Below are 22,708 nucleotides of genomic sequence, written 5' to 3' on the forward strand. Positions count from 1 at the left end.
TTGGTTAATTACATTTAAGAGGTATTTTAAAGCCTTTTATTTCATTTCTTTACATTTTGGAAGGTATTTTAAAGCCTTTCATCATTTCTTTACATTTCCAAAATAAATGTATTAGTCACCAATAGAAAGACATCCTTGGTTCTACATACCATGTCGGATTTTAACCTGATTATGATGATGAGTATTGACTAATTATATTCAAATGAACTTAAAACAATTAGTTCATAATTATTTTCAAAACTATTAATGTCAAGCTTATAAAGTCGAACCCGACATCGCATATCATCAAAACAATGATGATTATTCATGTCTCGTTCCTCAAATCAACACAAATACGACCTAAACGGTCCTTTCAAACCAAAACGGGTCCAAATACCCATTTTCAATACGTTTTATATTCATTTTTCAATGGTCAGAATGCGTCTTAAACCGTTGACTGACCCGCGCCTTAACAGGCCATTTCTTTTCCTATTTTCAAACCAGGGGAGACCCCTTTACATCGCCAATAGGCTCGCGCCTCATCTGGCTGCCTGATGCAGGGTCTGTTCCCCTTCCAGCATTAGTCTAAGACGATCCCGACTCCGATTAACCCGGATGTAGGACAGATCAGACGACTAATTTGCTCATTCAAAAACCGTATTTGCAAAACGTCTTATTAAGACAAATGGATCACGTTATGCACCATCAACCTAATTTGGTAAATGGATGTTTAATTTCCGTCTTGCATGCAAATCAATCATAAATCCAACTCGACATCTTATACTTGATACTTGGATTAAATAAACCGACTTAGAAAGCTCTCACATGTTGGGTTTAAATTATTGGATGCGCATTCATGCATTTAAACCGTTTTATCAACTTTTTCATTCAACCAACCAAGATCGATCAGTAGAGGCCGCTACCGCGGGCGGGATTGGGTGTCTGATTAAAGGGCTTCCCAATACGTACCTTCACCTCTTACTCAGAAACTTTGGATAGTGGACGACCTTATACAGGGCGTACGAGAGTCATTCTAGAGATAGGATGCTAAAGAGGGACGATTCCTTATCTTTCGTACCTATGTCAAACACTGCTTTGTGCTTCGTTTGACCGAGGTATAAAGTGGATTCGAACGGGTTCCAAGCATCCCACAAATGCTTGGTGGCGACTCCGAACATCTCTAATCGTTTCGAGACCTTTACCGAGACGAAACCGACCGATCTAAAACGATTCGGTGGAAAGCATTTTTACGCCGCCGAGCGTGGCTTTCAAAAAACCGCTGCCATTGTCTACATATCGGTTGGGCATACGCAGGTGGGCGCACGTCCACAGATTAGCGACTCCGCTGGGGAAACTATGACACTTGTGTCTTTGTGATCCCTAGATGGTGAGACTCGAACGATGTCTTGGTTGGAATAAATTAATTGATACTACGGTCACGGTCGGGTTCCTTGTCCGGGCCCATAACCTAACCCTTTTCGACCAATTGGCTCGTCTCGTCGGCGTGAGTTTTCTCATCCCCGCGTTTTGAATCCCGATTGAGTCAAGCATACCATTGACGTTACACATTTATGTTTCGTCAAAGAGCTTTCATCACTTTCAAGCACGAGGCTAGGGCACCCTTACACATTTTGTTTGGATTGGTATACCTCTTGCAAATCGGGGTATGATTTCTTGGTGTATAACCCACCCTTTTAAGCCAAAACTCGTGTCAGCATTATGCATAATATAATGAACTGTGAGTGCTTATGTGCTACTTGATCATAAGTCCTTCCGTGTCATTTTTCAAACTTTCAAAAAACACATTTTTGCGCCGTTATAATGGCCGTTTCAAATCTCGGTCTTTCGCCGACCGTTGCTTTTCGACACGCGTTTCTAGGCCGTCGTAATGACGATTTTCATAACCGGTTTTTACAACCATTTCAACACTCCTTTCTAGGCCGTCATAATGACGATTCTCAAACCCGGTTTTTATAACCATTTTCAACACGCCTTTCTAGGCCGTCATAATGACGATTTTCAAACCCGATTTTTATAACCATTTTCAACACGCCTTTCTAGGCCGTCGTAATGACAATTTTTAAACCCGGTTTTTATAACCATTTCAACACGCCTTTCTAGGCCATCGTAATGACGATTTTCTAACTCGGTTTTTACAACCATTTCAAATCACCTTTTTACGCCGTTATAATCGCCACGTCTAGACACGGATTTTAAAACCAGTTTCGTGCCGACAATGGCTCTTTCAAAACCCGAGAAAAGCACACACCCTTTTCTCGAGACACTTGCGAGATCCCGAGGACCATACACCGTCCCTGAGACCTCTTCAAACATTTCAAAACCCGATTTTCAAAACATACAATTTTGAATTTCAAAACCCGTCATGGGAAACAGTACGTTGTTTTCCGAGCCGACTCAAACTCAAAACCGTCTTTTGAAAAAAAAATTAAGACAACCCCTTCAATTGACCGACTTACGGAGATCTCTATCTTCGAAAGCCGTCCCCAAAGCGACAAATGAATCTTTTTGAAAATTTCTATTTTCGAAAACTTGAGTCCACCATTCCAATTCCACCTCGTGTCTATCGAGTCGAAGCAAATGTACTTATGGGTCTTTACTTATGAGTCGTCTCACCACGAGACCCGTCCAATGGCGTCACGCCGCTATGTTGGACTCGTGTCAAAAGTTCGGTCAACACCGTCACGTCATAAATCGAGTCAGCACCGAGGTACCACACACGGTCACCCTCGTCTTGTTGAGTGTGATATTTGTCTCATCCTCCATGTTGTCTGCGTTAAGTCTTTGAACCGTGTCGGATTGCGTTGTAATGTGAGCCGTTTTTCCGCCTCAGAGCCATGGCCTCGTCTTCAACTTCGTCCGTCAACGACAACAACAATGATAATAATAGAGAGATCACAACTGCTCAGCTAGCCAGCCTACTCACTGCTCTTAAGGTCACTCTGGACCGTGTCGAGACCCGTATCGACACCCTGGAAAACAAGGAAGCTGGAGAACACAATACTCCGCCTTTGACTGAAACTGAAAAAAGGCTCATGCTCTTGGAAGAACAGCTCCTAGCACGAGGTAACAATATCCATCTTGAGAACAACCGAGGGTTTGAACCTGTTGGGGATCAACTACCCGACAACTTTACCTTGACTGATATTCCCAAGTTCAAGGGAGTGGAGGACCCGCTCAATCATATCTGAGCCATCAAAGACTACATGGCCATAAAAGGGATTAAACAGGAACTTTTCACCCGGATCTTTCCATCATCCTTGGAACCGATCCCTCGCCAATGGTACTACTCCCTTAACCCGAAGAACCTTACTACCTGGGATGAGGTCGCAGTTGAATTTGCTAAACAATATGGCGATAATGTCGATATCCAAGTCAATAACCGTACTTTTGAGGTCATAGCCCAGAATAACAAAAAGGGATTCACCGAGTTCTTAACCCGTTGGAGGAGGGTAAGCACTCAGTTGGTCAGCAAGCCGAGTGAGTCAACCTTGGTGGAAAAATTTGTCAACAATCTCCGCCCAGTATATGCCAACTTACTGAGGTACCAAAACATTAAGACCTTCCAGGATCTGCAAATCCTTGGAACACGCATTGAAGACGACCTCGTAAGGGTGTCCTAGCCAAAACCACCGGTAGAGGCTACCAGGGATCCACATCAACCGGATCTTGCCCTTATGGTCAGACGAACAAGATTGATGAGGTCAAGCTCCTTGAACCAACCGCCAATAAGGCTGAGCACCCCCAAAGAGTGTTTACCAATATAGGGTCAACTTATGCAAGCGCCCTGAAGAGGCTCGTGGACCAAGGGAAACTAGAACCAATCGGACCCACCCCGGATCCGTCTGATGCTAAGAAATCCCGCTTATGGAACCCTAATGCCTACTGTCAATACCACCAAGGGAAAGGGCATGACACAGAAACCTGCTTCAAACTGAAACACATCATCCAGGACATGATCGAGAAAGGAGAATTGCCTTTGTCTCCACCAACTAAACCAAACAAGAAAACGAACCCTTTGGGAATCCATGCTATCTCCGATGATGAGCCGACCTTGGACTGCTCACACCTCATCCTGCCAATTGATGATGAGGTGAATGCCTTGGAGAAGGATGCCTCGGACGGGGTATTTGTGTTCAGTGCCGCAACTATGCTTGCCATGTTCCAACAAGTTGAGGAGGCTATAGCCAGTCTCTCCGAAAGGATCACCCGACTTGACGATGCCTACCGCCGACTGATTTTCATTCCTCCGACACCACGCCCAAGGGAGGGTCCCCCAAACACCCAAAACTACCCTCACCCGGATGGATTGCTCCCGCGACCATTCTGGCATGCACCTTACAATAATCACCCTCACAATAATCACCCCCACAATAATCAACCTCACAAAAACTACCCTCACAAAAATGTCCCTCACAAAAACTGCCCACCGAGGAATACCCCTCCAAGGTGCCTTCGAGATCCCGAAATCAATGGCATCTGGAGAGATGATGTTGAAGATGTCTATATTGTCCCAGGGAAAGTGAAACAGGGGAAAGAGATTGGTCATATTACCCGGTCCGGATGCCCCTATCAAAACCCGAACAATTCAACGGTCGCTCCAACAACGAATGACCAAGTTATCCCGGACATGGACACTCAACCCAAGGCTCCCGAGAATTCGATCCTCAAACAACTGCAGAAAGCAAAAGCCGAAATCTCAATTTGGCAACTGATTGCTACCTCCTTCGAGCATCGGCAAGCTCTACTACAAGCCTTGGGAAAACTGACTGTGCCCTCTACCTCCTCCCCGGAAGAAATGGTGGCACACATGACAAGGGATGTCCCTGATTTGAGCAACCCGGTCATCTTTTCTGACGAAGATATCCCTCCCTTCGGAGCCACCCACAACCTGGCCCTGTACATCACCGTACAATGCCTCAAAAAGAATGTGCCTATGGTCCTTGTGGATGACGGATCTGCGGTGAATAACGTTCCCCTCAAAACAGCTCACAAACTGGGTATCAAAGAAGCTCATTTGGTCCCAACAAATCAAGGAGTACGCGCTCATGACGTAACTCGTCGTAAGGTCGCAGGACTTATCACTCTAACCGTCGCAACCGGACCACTGGAAAGACAAACCAGTTTTCAGGTTGTCGACATTGACGCCTCCTTGAATATGCTTCTGGGACGTCCCTGGATTCACGCCGTCAAGGCAGTTACTTCAACTCTCCACCAGAAAATCAGGGTCCCCTTCAACGGGAAAACGATCACAATTTCTGCTTCCCCGATCAAAGCCGTCATGAAAAAGGGAATAGGCTCCCACGCCATTGAGGAGGACGACGATGAAATGTGGGGATTCCAAGCCGTGAATGCCATAACCGATGAATCAACACACCTTGATTGTGACCCGTTCGCCAACCTCACAGTCAACCGCATTCTGATGCGCCAGGGTTACTTCCCGAGTTTACTCCACAATCCACTGAAGGATACCTTACCTCCCTTGAAACAGGCTAAGGTCCCCAACATCCCCTTCGGACTGCGCTATGAACCTACCGATGAAGATATCCAGGAGATGTCCAGGAGATGAACCTCCTAGTTCGGAAGCGCAAGAAGCACGAAGTTATCCTCCGTCCCTGTCATTTGTCCCTCAATGGATACTTTGTCCCCGAGGGAGAGTCTGAGCTCTACCATGGCTTTCCGGAGCCGATCTATGACTCTGTGGCCAAGGTCAAGTATCCGGTTGTGGAAGTCTTCCTGCTACTTCATCCCCGACAACACTGAAGCTGCATCAACGGAGTCTAATCCGTCCTCATACCTCGACGCTCAAGCTGTCACTCTCCTCATTCGAGAAGATAACATCAGGCACCTCGACTATGAGGACATCATCAACATCGCTCTGAAGGACAACCAATTTGACCCAACCGCCTTGATCTCCGACACTGACCCGGAAAAAGCTACACAGGGCTGGAGAAAAACCGTCAAGTAGACCGATCGCCAAGGCCGCATTCTCAAGATCACAACTGGAGAAGGCCCTATGTTCAAAGAGGGAAGTGAAGAAGAATCTGAGTCTGAGTCGGAGTCAGAGTCAGAGTCTGTAATAGCTCCTAACACTCCTAATGTCCCAGTAAAGCTCCCATTTCCCACTGTTTTATCACAAACTCGTGGCTGATTCGGAGGCTGAGTCTACTAGGGTCACCCCCACTCCCATGAAAGGTGACAACCTGGAGCCTGTTCCAGGGGCCACCTCCTCTGCTGTGTCGCCTCTGGCTGACCATGAGATGTCTGTCCTCTCCGAGCTTTTCGCTCGTGTTAACTCAATGAACGTTAAGTTTGCTTATGACTCGTCTCAATTTAACTGCAATGCAATTCTGAATGACTATGAGGAATTTGACTTGAGTGACTACCCACCTCACCTAGCCAAAGAACTTGACAAACGGGAAACCAGAACCCCCATCATTGAGGAGACCGAACCTATTAACGTAGGAACCGACAACACACCTCAAGAACTTAGGGTAGGGACAACCCTTGACCCCTCGGAAAGACAATAGTTCATTAATCTCCTCCATGAATACAAGGACGTGTTCGCCTGGTCCTACAAACATATGCCTGGGATTGACAGAGAAATTGCAGAGCACCGGATACCCATTAAGCCCGGAGCTAAGCCCGTAAAGCAAAAACTGCGCCGGATGCGTCCTGAATGGGCCTTGAAAATCAAAGAAGAAGTGGATAAACAGTTCAAGGCCGGTTTCGTCAAAGTGTCTGAATACTCTAACTGGGTGGCCAACATCGTTCTTGTACCGAAGAAAGACGGGAGAATTCGGGTTTGCGTCGACTTCAGGGATCTGAACAAGGCAAGTCCAAAGGACGACTTCCCTTTGCCACATGTTGACATTCTGGTGGACAATACTGCCGAACATGCTCTCATATCATTCATGGATGGGTATGCTGGGTACAACCAGATCAAAATGGCTGAGGAGGACATGCACAAGACTGCTTTCACTACACAGTGGGGTACCTATTGCAACACGGTCATGCCCTTCGGCCTCATCAATGTCGGGGCTACCTATCAAAGAACCGCTAACACTCTCCTACATGATATGATGCACAAGGAGGTGGAGGTATATGTCGATGATTTGATTGTCAAATTAAGAGAACGGGACGGCCACATCAGCGCCCTTCGGAAATTCTTCGCTCGTCTGTGGAAGTATAACATGAGACTAAATCCTCAGAAATGTGCATTCGGGGTCCCCTCCAGAAAACTCTTGGGACATGTTGTCAGCAAGAGAGGCATTGAGATTGATCTATCCAAAATCAAAGCCCTTCAACAAATGCCACGACCTAAGAACGAGAAGGAGATTCGGGGATTTCTCGGTCAGGTTCAATACATCAGCCGCTTCATTGCCAAGCTCACCATGATCTGTGCACCAATATTCAAGAAAATTCGCGCCTCCGATCACACCGATTAGGACGACGATTGTCAAAAAGCCTTCGACAGAATAAAGGAAATCCTATCCAAACCTCATGTCCTCATGCCACCTCAACCGGGGATCCCTCTATCCCTATACCTGACTGTCACCGGCACAGCCATGGGAGCAATGCTAGCACAAACAGTCGAGGGCAAAGAACGAGCCATCTACTATATTAGCAAAAAGTTCATTGAGTACGAGACAAGGTACACCCAACTGGAGAAGACATGCCTTGCCCTAGTATGGTCAACAAAGAAGCTGTGACATTACATGTTGAGCTACACGGTCCACATCTACTCCAATATAGACCCGGTCAAATACATCTTTGAAAAACTCGTACTAAACGGAAGGCTGTCTAGGTGGACACTCATGCTGTCCGAGTTTGATCTTAAGTTTGTACTCACTCCGACGCATGGGACCTATACTTCGATGGTGCATCTAATCTGAGAGGTTTTGGGGTAGGAATCCTTCTAATATCACTAGAGGGAGAACATGTTCTGATCTCGGTCAAACTAGACTTCGCCGTCACCAACAATGCCGCTGAATATGAAGCATGCCTCATCGGCCTACAAGCAGCCATCACACTTGGCATCAAGAGGCTGGGGGTCCACGGCGATTCCTCGCTCATCATCAATCAGGTGTACGGATCATGGAAAATCCGAAGTGACAGCTTAGCTCCCTACCGAGCGAAAATTAATCAAGAGGCCGAGTTCTTCGACCAAGTCGACTACTTCCACTTGCCACGAGAGGAAAATCAATTTGCTGATGCCCTGGCAAAACTTGCCGTGCTCGTCAATATACCTGACGACATGACATCAATGCCCCTATGTGTCGAGAGAAGGAGCGAGCCAGCTCACATTTGTCCTATCAACGACGACGAGGAAGGCCATGTCGAACCCTGGTACCAAGCCATCCTCAACTACGAAACAAAAAACGAATTCCCTCCTGACTCTGATCAAAGAGGACAAAGAGCCATCCGTTTACTTGTATCACAATTCGTGATGAACCAAGATCAACTATACAAAAGAACACCCCAAGGAATTCTCCTCCTTTGCATTGACCATCACAAAGCCAAAAAAGTCATGGGAGAGGTTCATGACGGAGAATGTGGCCCCCACATGAGCGAAATGATGCTTACCCGGAAGATCATGCGGCTAGGTTACTACTGCACCACCATAGAAGCCGATTGCCGTAACTACGTCAAACATTGCCACAATTGCCAAATCTTCGTCGACATACAACACATACCACCATCCCTTTTATACACCATGACATCACCCTGGCCTTTCTCAACCTAGGGCATCGAAATCATCGGGAAAGTTAACCCGATAGGCACTAAGGGGCATTGCTTCGTCCTCGTCGCCATCGACTACTTCACCAAATGGGTGGAAGCGCAGTCATATGCAGTCTTGACCGCCAAACAAGTGGCCAAGTTCATCCAAAACAACATCATCTGCCGAGATGGGGTACCCCATGAAATCATCAGCGACCAAGGCTCTCACTTCCGGGCGGAAACTCAGGCCTTGCTGGACAAATAAAAGATAAAACGACATCGATCATCCCCCTACCGTCCCCAAACCAACGGAGCGGTGGAGGCAGCTAACAAAACTCTCGTCACCATTATCAATAAAATGCAAGACAACTACCGCGATTGGCCGAGCAAACTCCCATTCGCACTCTGGGGATACCGAACCTCCATCCGAACACCGACAGGCGCCACACCCTTCTACCCAGTAGACGGTATGGAGGCGGTTCAACCGGTAGAGTTAGAGGTCCCTTCTCTACGCATCCTACTGGAGAGTCATGTCCCTGAGGCGGAATGGACCCGTCGAAGGTACGAGCAACTCACTTTTCTAGACGAGCGGCGGCTCAACGCCTTGCACAACGTCCTGCTATACCAACGACGTATACAACGGGCATTCAACAAGAAGGTTAAACCCAGGAATATACGAGAAGGCAACTTGGTCCTCAAGTCGGTTCGAGCACCATTACCCGTCGATCCGAGGGGAAATTCAAACCCAACTGGGTCGGGCCATACCTGGTCAAGAAAATACTTTCGGGAGGCGTAGTGAGACTGAGTGACCTAGATGGGGAGGATTTTACAAACCTGACCAACCTGGACCAACTCAAGAAATACTACCCTTGAACCAAAGCAGCCAACGACCTAACCCTAGTTTTACAACTAGCGTCCACCTTAACCCTTTTCAAGTCAAGTTCCTCAAGGCGTTCTGATTTGAAATTGCATGTTTTATCGAGTCTAAGTTACGGCACCTTGCCCGTTTTGAATGTCCTTTGATCTGTCAAAGGCAACATCCATTTGCACTAAAACAAAAACCCCTGAACTACGAGCATGGTTTGATTTCACCTCTTCAGGTGGATACGTAGGCAGTCCCTCTTATACATGAGGGATACAACCACAAAACCAAAATAAATTTACGAAACATTTTGAACTACGATCATGGTTTGATTTCACCTCTTCAGGTGGATACGTAGACAGTCCTTTCTTACACAAGAAGGATACAACCATCCCCATAATCAAAAAAACATCACCGATATCACATCCCCATCAAAAAAAACAGAGGGAAAGAACATTCCCTTTTTCACAAAAATACAAAAAATTAGCCTTTCTCCCTTCCCAGAAAAATCCCACTTTCCCGAGTGCAAATGTTTAGGACGATTCAAACCGAATTGCCTTTACAAAATGGATGAATGAAACAAGCGTTCACGATTTTTGACACGAGCAATCCTCTTATTTAATTAATAATAGAAGGAATTACAATTTAACAACAAATAAAGCTCGACGAACCTACAACTTGTCAAATCTAAGGTGTCGACTAAAACACCTCACATAATAAAACTAGCACAAAACACACAAAACATAGCTAGTACAACATAATAAAAAACTCACAACACTAATACAACATAATAATAAAGTGGGTAATGGAGGTCTTCACTCTTCCATTCTACCCTTGCCTTTTCCCTCGGGGTACATCTTCCCCGTGTTCTTCTTGTTGGCCCGCCTAGCATGGATTTCCTCTTCGGAACGGATCCTCAACGGATCAACAACGGCAACGGCCTCCGGTGTATTGCAAGATCACATGTTCGGCCCGAAACGAGCCCATGCACGGCCCACTACATTTTTGGGACCCGAACTTCTCCTCTTTGGTGGCCTTATCACATCCGGGCTAGCTCCATCAACATAGTCCTCAAAGAAGGCACGGTTGGTCTTGCCAACCTCTCGATACTTCAAATCGACAACCTCGTCCTTGTGGTATTTGGATCTCTCCTCCAAGGACGAAGCTCTTAACCACTTGACATAAGCGGGAGTCACCCATGTCGGGCAATGGGGTTTGGTACCTCCCAAAGCGGCCGGGTGGCCCACCATCTTTCGAAGACCTCCACAAGCTCGGAGTTCCGGAAAACATTCACTTGGATAAGGGTATCTTGAGCGGGCACCTTTTGTTGACGCCCCATTTGCCTTATGAGCATTTCGGGATAAATGAAGGAAGCAACCTTCAAACCCACCATCATCAAAGAACGAGGACTAGCACCCGAAGCGGGCAACCCCGTGAAGGACCTCAAGTGACACCACGGCACCACCCAACGGATGTGAGGACCACCCTCCTCCGCCAATCTTGCGGCCCAATAAGCCTCGGTGGAAGCAAAGCTATCCGAATACAACTTCTTCCTCATGGTAAGGTGACGGAAAGAATAAGAAGAAGAATCAACCGGAGGCTCTACATACCTTAGCCTCTCCAATAGCCACACTTGGAGGATCCTTGGGGATCCAAATGAAGGAGCTTCTCCACAAGAGACTTCCTTGTCCAAAGCTTGGATGATCTCGCCAAGCACCAACCATGATGGATCACTACCATGCTCCATTTGCTCAACCACATGCACGAGGGTCATGCTACCATAGCATTTTGGCCCCTTCTTCTTCAAAGCATCAACAAAGAGATATACATGGACAAGGCAAAAAGCAAGAGCCCTTCCCCTAGCCACCTCCGAAACATTGGCATCCAATCGGTTTGAAAAGATGTTGATAAGAGCCAACATATCCGCACCATCTGGAGCAAGAAGGAAGTTGACTTGACTTATCGACAAGCCCAACATTGAACGGAATTTCTCCTTGTAGCACAACCGAGTCGGATGAAACACCGGAACACAACCCGGCCACCCACAATGGCTCCAACTTCTTCGACAAGAGGACAAATTTCACCTTTCGGGAAAACGAAAACATGGTGTTTCGAATCCCAAAACCGAGAGCATGCTTCGAGGAATGAGGATTACACCTTGACTTGACGGAGCACCAACAATTGACCAACTCCCATGCAAATGAGTTGATACTTCTCGGGAGGCGACAAATCCCGGCACCATTGTCGCAACGCATTCTCAAAGGCATCCATGAAATATTTTTGTGGAAAAGGAAGAAGAAGTTTCGTAGAGATGATTTTGTGTTTCGGATGATGAAACAATGAAGCACAAACATCACTATTTATACAAAAATAATCAGCGCGTTTTTCAGAAAAAAGGGAGAGCTGGCTTCTATCGCCCAATAGCTCGCGCCTCTTTAGCCTATTCCTAGGATTCTCGCCTTGAATTGTCCCTTTCAAGTTGTGTTTTCTCCTGACACCTCAAACCTCCCGCCGGAATGCTCACGCCTCTTCGGGATGGTCCAGGACATTATGTGTTTCCTCACATTCATATTTCCTTGTTTTCGCGTTTTATGAAATCCGACACGGTTCCCATGATACGTTCATTTTACATAGTCTTTTTAGCCTATTTTATGCACGTATTTCTGTGTTTTTATCGTAGTTTTATGCTACGAAATGCCCCGAATATGCTACTTTGGGTTATTTTGTCTTATTTGCAGGAATGAACCATAAAGTAGTGGATTCAAGCCGTTCTCGTCCGTTTAGCATGCATTTGGAGGAAGAGATGATTTGGAGCGGGAAATATTGCTGTCTTGGGATGCGCAAAGGTGTCTTGGGCGCTAAAAGGACAAGTCAAAGTCAAACTAACGAGAATGACGAGCTGCTGAAGTCAAGTTTCACTGGATCGAGTGATTTATTACTCGATCGAGTGGTTTAGGAGTCAATAATCAGTCGATCGAGTAGACTATGTAGTCGATCGACCAGTTCTTTTTATGCACTTACTCGATCGAGGACATTGTTAGTCGATCGAGCAGTTTCTGGCTGGGTTTGCTCGATCGAGTGGTGTTAGTCCACTCGATCGAGTGGACTTTGCTACGGGCTGGGCTTTTTAGCTTTAATTCCGTCATTAGGTTTAATCCTACTCCTATTTTCTTATAAATAGGAGTAAGGGTTGTCATATCCAATAATCCAAGAATCTGAGGATCACGTTGCTCTTCTCTTTTCTCTATACACTCTTACTTTTTATTCCCGGATCCTTTAATCTAGTAATTTCTTCTTCCCTTTTTCTCTTTCTTTTAATGTTTATTATTATTATTTCTTTTATTCTTGTTTCCCCCATTCCCATGTCTAGCTAATTTCCCCTTAGTATGATAGGATTAGGGAAGCCGTGGTAGCATGCTTTAATTGTATTAAATAGATTAGCCCTGCGATAAGAATTGTATTAGGCAATTTAATTGATATCAGGTCGAATGAATGCATGCAGGAGACCAATAAATTTAGTTAACCCCGACCTAGATCGAAAGATTGGAAGGGAAGGCTTGCTTAATTACAATAGGGTATTGCAGTGAGGGCGAAAGTTAAGCTGTTTACACTCTAGGGCGGTTTAAGGACCGAAAGGTGACGACCATAGCTCTTCTTATCAATAGTCTAATCGTCTTAATATTCCTGATAGTATAAGATCTGATAGCTGCCACGGTGGACCGATTCCTAGCATACTCCCTTTTCTTCTGTTAATTTCTCCTTTTTATTTCTCTTGCTTTAGTCTTTAGTTTAGTTAACACAATCAATTCAACCCCATCAGTGACATTAGACAGATAAATCGACAAATAGATAGTACACCGCCTCCCTGTGGAGATCGACCCTACTTACCGCTGACTTCTGTTAGTTGTACTTAGGTATTTTATTTTTGGTACGAAACGACCGCATCAAATTTTGGCGCCGTTGCCGGGGAGGCAATCTATTTATTTATTTGTTTAATTTTATCTGTTTTTAGCCTCAGGGGATTTTTCCCTTGAGGCCGTTTTAATCTTTTTCCTTGAGTCTTTGTTTTGATAGGCCTTACATGTACTACCTAGACAGTTCTAGGTGAAAGATCATCAAAGGGAAGGCTTGAGTACCTTTGACCCATCACCTATGTCCCATTATATGGAACAGTAGGTGATCTCTACGGAGATGTGGTTCTGCTGAGCACAATGCAGCTGTAGTTGTGCCGCCACATCCACCCTATCAATGGCCGCCGCAACAAGATCCTCCTGATATACAAGAAGAAGAGATTGCGGAGCTGAAATCCTTGTTGCAGACACTTGCATGTCAATTGCAAGATCGTGACCGAGAGAGGCAAGATCATGATAGACGCACCTCTTCGCGACTTGAAAAGCTCGAAACTGACATTGCTCAGTTAGCAGCTGAGATGCAAGAAGAAGAGGTTGCAGAAGTGAGGTCTTTAATGGAGATACTTGCGTCTCAAGTGCAGAATTATGATCGAGTGAAGCAAGAGAGTGATAGACGTGCGGATGCTCAAATCCTTGAGCTCGAGTCTGTAGTTGCTCAGTTAGCAGCTGAGATACAAGAAGAAGAGGTATACCTTGTTGAGAGCGGTTTCTCCCCTGAGAAAACCGTGTTACCCATTGTTGAGGATGATCTCTATGACTCGGATGACGAGTTTCTATCATATTTCACTGCCCCACATGAGGATTTCAGCGCTGTACAGGAGGAATCACTCGATCGAGTGACAATTATTGGTCGATCGAGTGATTTTCCAGGAGAAAGTGCTCGATCGAGTAGAATTTCTACTCGATCGAGTGACACGCAGGAGGAAACTGCTCGATCGAATGACAATTCTTCTCGATCGAGTAGTCTGGCCAGTGGGAGCTTTGGTTCGTCATTTGGGCTTGATTTTGATGACGATTTTGACGATGATAACGGTTATGGTGAATCCTCCTTATTCAAAGCCGAGTTAGATGCGCTTGAGGCTGAGATTTACGGGACGGGTTCCACTGAGGTTGATGAAGAAGCAGCTGAGTCAGAATTTGCTCCTAGCACAGATGAGGTATTACATTCCTTTGTCAGTGATTCCTTCGTTGAGAGCAACCAACCTGAGGTAGTAAACGGTAATTTTATTATTGTTTGTATATTACCTCGTCTGATTCATGCATGTCCTTTTAATGCTTTACCCCTTCCCATGTGGACATATAATTTAACTGATTTTCACCGTACATGTCATCTCAAAATTGCTAATTTGAATTTAAACCATAATGTATTGACGATCGCTCCCGCGCTCCTTTATTTTGTGGATAAGTTTAGGAGCGCTCATAGGAAATTTGTTCGACTTAAACGGTCTTATATTTTAATTTCCTATTCTGTTATTCCACTTTTGTGCTACTTATGCTTTTGTGTAGCACATGCGCAGCTATTCGACAGGTTGCTGCGCGCTTTGAGCAGTTTTGATTGTGATTAACCAGAGAGCTCAAAGAAAAGAAGGTCGAGCTGGGACCTGACTGAAGCTAGCGCTATCCGGGAGGCAACCCGGCGATTTTATTTTGTTTTTTATTTTATTTCAGTTGTAATAAATGGTTTTTATACCATAAAACTTTCTCAGTATGCTTGTCTTGTTAGTTTGCGGGCTGTTTTTATTACATTTTGCAGGAACACGCGGAGATCCACTCGATCGAGTAGTTTTTCTACTCGATCGAGCACCCTTGCTGATGAATCCACTCGATCGAGTGAAGATGTTACTCGATCGACCACCTGCAGGATGAGAAACCACTCGATCGACCTAGTTACCCTTCGATCGAGCAGTTTTTGAGCGCCCATGTTACTCGATCAGCTGCTATCCTTTGCTATCGAGTGTATTTGACTTGGATTAGCTTCTTGAGACGGTTTTCCGGGCCTTTAGCAACCTCCCATTTCATGGTCGGTTTGGGGAGGTCCCCTTATTCGCGCATTTTGTGAGTTTTCCGCTTTTTACTCTCTCTTTCTCTTTCAGTTTGCATTTCCTTTCCATGTTTTGGTACAATGGGGGCATTGTACAGTTTGGTTTGGGGAGGTTATGCATCCATATCTGTGTCTGCATTTCGTTTTCATTGCATTTCAGTAATCACGTTTAATTTCCTGTTTGCATTGTTATTTATTTCATAAAAATTCAAAAAATTCAATAAAAATTGGAAAAATTAGAAAAATTCAAAAAATTTCACGTTTAATTTGGCATATAGGTTGAGTCGGAACGGTAGATTTCAATGATGAAATTGCTCTATATTTGTCTTTTTGCTTAAGCCTTGCATTGAATTAATTATCTTATTAGCTTTGTCTTATTGCATATCTACGAGTTAATGTTTAAATTTAGCTGAACGAATAGACTTGACCTGAAATTTTGGCAACCTACTTATAATTTCTAAGGATTAGAGCCTTATAAACTGGTCATTTATGACCAGTTTCATGTAGGATTGTGAGTAGTTACTCCTTGCATAACATGTTCATCAATTTGCACGTATATGAAATTCAATTGCTTTTTGCCTTCATACATTCGGGTTAGTGGTTGGTGTCACATGCAGGGAGGTGCTTACAAATTCCCCTTTCTTTCATTTTTACCCATTTAACTCCACATTAGCCAAATTTGCCAGTTGACCCTTTAGCTACATCCAAATTTAGCCTGCCTTGTCAAGCTAGTTTAGATTGTTGTTTTGCGGTATATATTTCATTGTATCAAATGTTGGCGCATATTCTATTGAATCGGAGTTGGTAATCTATGAAGAAAGGGAGGATGATGAAAAGAAAAAAACGTGATGAAAAAAAAAAAAAAAAAAAAAAAGAATCGAAAAAAGAAAATGAAAAAATGAAAAAAAGGAATGAAAAAGAAGAAACCGAAAGAAATAGAAAAAGAAAAAGTTCGAAAAAAGATGTTGTTTGGTTGACGGTTTCTACTCCTATGCTTTATCATTATCATTTGAGGAGTATTATCAGTTTGGTTTGGTGAGATTTATGCCAATTGAAGGGCATGTGCTTAATTTTATAATTGAGTTGGAATCGGATGTTGTTATATGGTTCTGTTTAGGTACTAGCTTGATCACCTATACCTCCACATTCCCATAAATGTTTTGCCTTTTCTTACCCATTGCCTCACTTTACCATATTTCTGTAAGCCCTCGGCTGTGACGGACCTTGTTTGGTTGGAATGTATGTACGGTAGCTAGAATTGTCTATCATATTAGTTGCATGCATGTTATGTGGGTCGTAGTTTAGGTGAGCGACTATTTTTCTTCCTCTCTTACATATATATGCTTGCCCTTTGCTTCATGAGAGAAAGAGTGACCCGTGAGAGTCCATTATCAAAGGTCTTGCAAGGTCGACGGTTCAGCTTTATTTATAAACATCCTATAACTCGTTTGCATTTGACTGTCTTGCTATAAGTGTTAGTTTGCTTGCATTAAATTGGCTAAGTGGGCATTTGTAGCTAGCTCTGAGTTATTTTTCCGTTCCATTAGCGTATAGTTTTGAGTTTACTCGAGGACGAGTAAAGGTTTGGTTTGGGGAGATTTGATACGTTCATTTTACATAGTCTTTTTAGCCTATTTTATGCACGTATTTCTGTGTTTTTATCGTAGTTTTATGCTACGAAATGCCCCGAATATGCTACTTTGGGTTATTTTGTCTTATTTGCAGGAATGAACCATAAAGTAGTGGATTCAAGCCGTTTACCGTCCGTTTAGCATGCATTTGGAGGAAGAGATGATTTGGAGCGGGAAATATTGCTGTCTTGGGATGCGCAAAGGTGTCTTGGGCGCTAAAAGGACAAGTCAAAGTCAAACTAACGAGAATGACGAGCTGCTGAAGTCAAGTTTCACTGGATCGAGTGATTTATTACTCGATCGAGTGGTTTAGGAGTCAATAATCAGTCGATCGAGTAGACTATGTAGTCGATCGACCAGTTCTTTTTATGCACTTACTCGATCGAGGACATTGTTAGTCGATCGAGCAGTTTCTGGCTGGGTTTGCTCGATCGAGTGGTGTTAGTCCACTCGATCGAGTGGACTTTGCTACGGGCTGGGCTTTTTAGCTTTAATTCCGTCATTAGGTTTAATCCTACTCCTATTTTCTTATAAATAGGAGTAAGGGTTGTCATATCCAATAATCCAAGAATCTGAGGATCACGTTGCTCTTCTCTTTTCTCTATACACTATTACTTTTTATTCCCGGATCCTTTAATCTAGTAATTTCTTCTTCCCTTTTTCTCTTTCTTTTAATGTTTATTATTATTATTTCTTTTATTCTTGTTTCCCCCATTCCCATGTCTAGCTAATTTCCCCTTAGTATGATAGGATTAGGGAAGCCGTGGTAGCATGCTTTAATTGTATTAAATAGATTAGCCCTGCGATAAGAATTGTATTAGGCAATTTAATTGTTATCAGGTCGAATGAATGCATGCAGGAGACCAATAAATTTAGTTAACCCCGACCTAGATCGAAAGATTGGAAGGGAAGGCTTGCTTAATTACAATAGGGTATTGCAGTGAGGGCGAAAGTTAAGTCGTTTTACACTCTAGGGCGGTTTAAGGACCGAAAGGTGACGACCATAGCTCTTCTTATCAATAGTCTAATCGTCTTAATATTCCTGATAGTATAAGATCTGATAGCTGCCACGGTGGACCGATTCCTAGCATACTCCCTTTTCTTCTGTTAATTTCTCCTTTTTATTTCTCTTGCTTTAGTCTTTAGTTTAGTTAACACAATCAATTCAACCCCATCAGTGACATTAGACAGATAAATCGACAAATAGATAGTACACCGCCTCCCTGTGGAGATCGACCCTACTTACCGCTGACTTCTGTTAGTTGTACTTAGGTATTTTATTTTTGGTACGAAACGACCGCATCATCCCATGACGCAGCTTTAAACATACGAATTTTTCTTTCTTTTTTAAAGGGGGGAAGGGCTAGTCGCCCTGATCCACGACGGATCGTTTCCATGTCAGACAATTCGTTTCCATGTCAGTCGAAATTCCGAAAATGTTTTCGCTTTTTTTCGCGATTTTGCCAAAAAGAAAATCGAAAATTGATAACACGACATCAATTTTCTTCAGATTTCAAGCACTCACAAATTCGAGTCTTGATCTCACAAAAAAATCAAATCAAATACACTCGCAAAAATCTTTTCTAAAAATCATCCCTGACGGTTTGAATTTGAATTTTTTTTATCGAGTCACAAATCAATTTCAACAATTCCGATGCAATTTAATTCAAGACACGAGTTAGTTTCTTAAAAATGTTCAAATCAATTCCTTTTGGAGTCCAAACGTGACGACTTGTCGCAAATTTTCAAAATACCCTTTCAAATTTTAATTTTTAATTTTTAACTTCGTATCGCCATGGTTGAGGTTTTTTTTCAATCAAGTGCTTGTTACGTGTTCACGTTTATGCATATGTGCTACCTGTTGCCTGTTTTCTACACTAACGATGCAGGAACTAGTGCAAAGCAAAAAGGGGAATTGACAGCCGACAGCGCTCCTCCGAAACACAACAAAAAAAAGCCAAAAATCACAAAATAAACCACAATCCAAAAACACATATATACAAACCGCCTCACGCAAAATATAAATGTGTACAAGCAAGAGTCCAAGACACGGACAAACTACTACTACTCGGCGCCTCCCGTCGGACCAGTCCCGGTCTAACGAGGAGTCGCAGCCAAGGCAGACACTACCATCTGCTAACTAAGCCTTGAGAGAGGCAATCTCCGCATCTTGGCTCCGTAACTCGTCCTCATGACGCCACAGCTCCTGGTCTCGACGGGTGATGCTCAACCCCTGGGCCTCGATCATCGACCTGGCTGTATCCAACTCAGCACGGACCCGAGCAAACTCCGCCGGATCCGCAGTACCCTACAAAACACAATACAGATCATCAAGATCTAAAAAACGTGAAATACAACACAAAATACACAAAAAACAACACACAAAAGTACCTGAGAAAGCCGAGCCTCCCTCGCAGCCAGGTCACCAGCAAGCGCCCTCCATCGGTTAGCCATCCGCCACAGAACCTGATGACTAGTGGTCGTCACCTACAGCCAAGAAGGTTCTTCAGTACAATGCAAGGCAAAACATAAATGAGGAAAAATGTTCGGGTCAAGAACTCACCCTCAGAATGACCAACCTCCACTCCATGCCAACGTCGGTCACCTCAGCAACCGCAGGCTCTGGCAAACGCAGTTGCAGCTCCTCGCCACCCGGCCCCTGAAAGGTAGTCTCCACCGGGAAAACTGGGGGCTGAGTCCTCATCAGCATGTCGACTCCCTACAATTTGGGTCCACATCAAAGGTAGCAAACCCTCCTATCAAAAGAAACAATGAAAACAAAGTAACAGAGGAAAACATACCTCAATTGGGTACCAGGCAAGCCTCACAACCGGAAGGTGTCGTAGTCGACCTCCCGCAGCAACAGCTCCTCACCTCCCTGACCGTGAAGGTGCTCCTCAACCTCGTCGGGAGTCGACTCCTGGAACAACACCCTAGGCGGGTCGACCGGTACCACGAAGATCTCATTAAGGCACTGACAAGCTAAGCGCTCGCCCATGTACCAAACCGGCTCGATCGCCGTCTCCAGGTACAAACGCTGGAAGCTGCGAGGCCGCAGACGCTCCCTGACAGCGGCCGGCACCTCCTTGTAGTGCTCCCAAGGCCACCCGACAAAATGCATTCAAGACAAAGTTACTCAACCGACTGGGGGCTTTCTAAGCTACCTAGTCATCCTATCTCTATCTATTTCTATAAAGAAGAAGGAGCAACGAACAGCAACTTACGTCAGCAACTCGAAGGGCGTTCACGCGACGCCTGCAGTCCTCGTAAGTCGACTTAGTCGACTTCTTCCGAGCCACTGTCCAAGCCCTCACAGCAGGGTAAGTCGAGGGGACACCACCTGTAGTCCAAGGACGCAGGGGGACGAAGTAAGCATACAACCAACCCTGTAACCAAACACAGCAAAAACAAACCAGCCAATCTTTTCAAAAAATTGCCAAAATCAAAATCAAAATCAAACTCAAAACTACAAAAAACGCTCGTACCTCCAAGATGAGGCCGAGACCAACCAAAGCAGGGGCACTACCATCCCCCACTGCCTCCGGACGCACCGCCGCGTGCATATACGGGGTAAAACTCGCCTAGGCCGGCGTCAAGGTCAGCGAGGAGGGGAAGTACCTTGGTCGACAAGCGCTCACCCTTGTCACCAAAGTACTTGGCACCCAAGAAGTACCACAACCACAACCGCGCCTCCTGCGCGTCAGCTCTAGCCTCAGCCTCCAAGCTCGCCAATGGCGCCGGAGCAGCACCCACCACTCTCCCTCGGAAGTGGTCTCTCACGTACGACCTCGCGATCAGGTACGGAGTAACGTCAGAAGTCTCAGGCAAAACGGTACCGATCAGAAGCGTAACCGCAGGAGAAGACACCCTCTCTGGTGTCTCTGTGAACTCAACAGGCTTCTCACCACAAGGGAGGCCGGATATCATGGCAAAATCCTCTAAGGTCATACCGACCTCCCGAACTCCATGTGGAACGATGACGTCATGTCCCAGTACCGATCCAACATGGCGCGGATCAGACACAGGTTCGACCTAATCGAAGACCTGTGAATGTCCCGCCAAGCGGCCACCAACGGGCCAAAAGCCGACCTCTCTATCAACGCCCTCGTACTGGCTCGGAGAACGTCGTAAAAACCCAGGCAGGTAGTGAAGCCCGAGAAAGTCCTCATGGTACCGATCTCGTGAAATAAAAAACAAACAACGTCAGAACACCTATTCAGGTCTGATTCTTCAAAAAGTGACGAAAGTTCGATCAAGTGACACGACTCACCAAGCCCTCATGAGCACAGTAGGAGATGTGCCTGTCCAGTCGATGCAGCAACTGGCTACCGTCGAAACCCTCGGCCCAAGCAGGCGCCGCCTGTAGGTTCAGCCTCCGCGGGGCCGTAACCCGTCTGGCCTCCCAACCCGCGACGTGAGCTTCGTCCTCAACCGTCTCCGCCCTCCGTCTTTTTTTACGACGCGACTCAACGTGACGGATGGGAGGCATCCCAACGACCCTAGTGACGTTCTGCAACGTCCGTCTGGTCGGTCGAGGGGCCCGCCTCCTCCTGGTAACCCTCCTCCCAGAGGTACCAGCCTCAGACCCTGTCTGAGCTCTCTCAGCGTGAGCGGCCTCAACAACAGGCTCCTCCCGAGCCCCAACAACGGGCTCCTCAACAATCCTCTCGGCCCCAACAGTCTCCTCGGGGGGTCCCTCCTCCTCGGAGGCGTCCTCCACTGTCACGGCAGGCGCACTGACCTAAGTACTAACCGGCCATGTCCCAAACAACTCCTCAAAAGACGCAGCAAGGGACTCAGCCTGTCCCGAACACTCCCCTACAACCAAAGGCAAACAAAGAATGCCAACCAAAAGTTCGGCATTACGACGGCGTAAAATGAACAAATAAAAAAAAACCTGCAAAGCAGAACAAGGGTAATCCGGCCCAAACCCAACCAAACAAAAACAATTCACAAAAAAAACAAAAAAAAAAACAAAAAAAAAACAAAAAAAAACGCACAAAAAAACGACTCGCCCTTCTTTTCAACCAGAAGACGAGTAAAAAAACCACAAAAAAAACGGCACCCCAGGGCCCATACAAGGTCCGCCATCAAACCAAAATACATTCCCGATGCAGTGGGGTATTTTTCTACGGCTCGAAAAGGCAATTCCTACGCCAATTTGAGCACAAACCGGTCAAAATTCCAAAATACGACCGCAGAAAGGCAACGTGATTTTATCACGCCTCAAAGCGACCTAAACTACTAATATGGTCCATTTCAAGGTAAACTGACTCAATTCAAGCCCTAAACAGGCGCTTATTCTGTCAGACATAAGACCGTCACAAAAGGCAAAAATTCTAATTTTGCCCACAATACCCAACAAAGGTCCACAATGGCAAATACGTTCTTTCCCGACTACAATGCAACCTAGTGAGACCCACTATCCAAGCAAATAAACTTGGCATTGTGATGAGACGGTTTCTTCGCCTCACTCACGTTTTTCGATCATAGGGGATGCAAACGGGGACCAAAATGCAAACTAAAAGCACCCATATACTCCTAA

At 45.2% G+C, this 22,708-nt stretch overlaps 1 pseudogene; it reads left to right on the top strand.

The window, feature by feature from the left end:
- Window positions 1-22,708, top strand: part of LOC141651847 (uncharacterized) — a 168,477-nt pseudogene that overhangs the window by 31,029 nt on the left and 114,740 nt on the right.

The sequence above is a fragment of the Silene latifolia genome, chromosome 1 (assembly GCF_048544455.1).
Source record: "Silene latifolia isolate original U9 population chromosome 1, ASM4854445v1, whole genome shotgun sequence".
In the NCBI taxonomy this organism is placed as follows: domain Eukaryota; kingdom Viridiplantae; phylum Streptophyta; class Magnoliopsida; order Caryophyllales; family Caryophyllaceae; genus Silene; species Silene latifolia.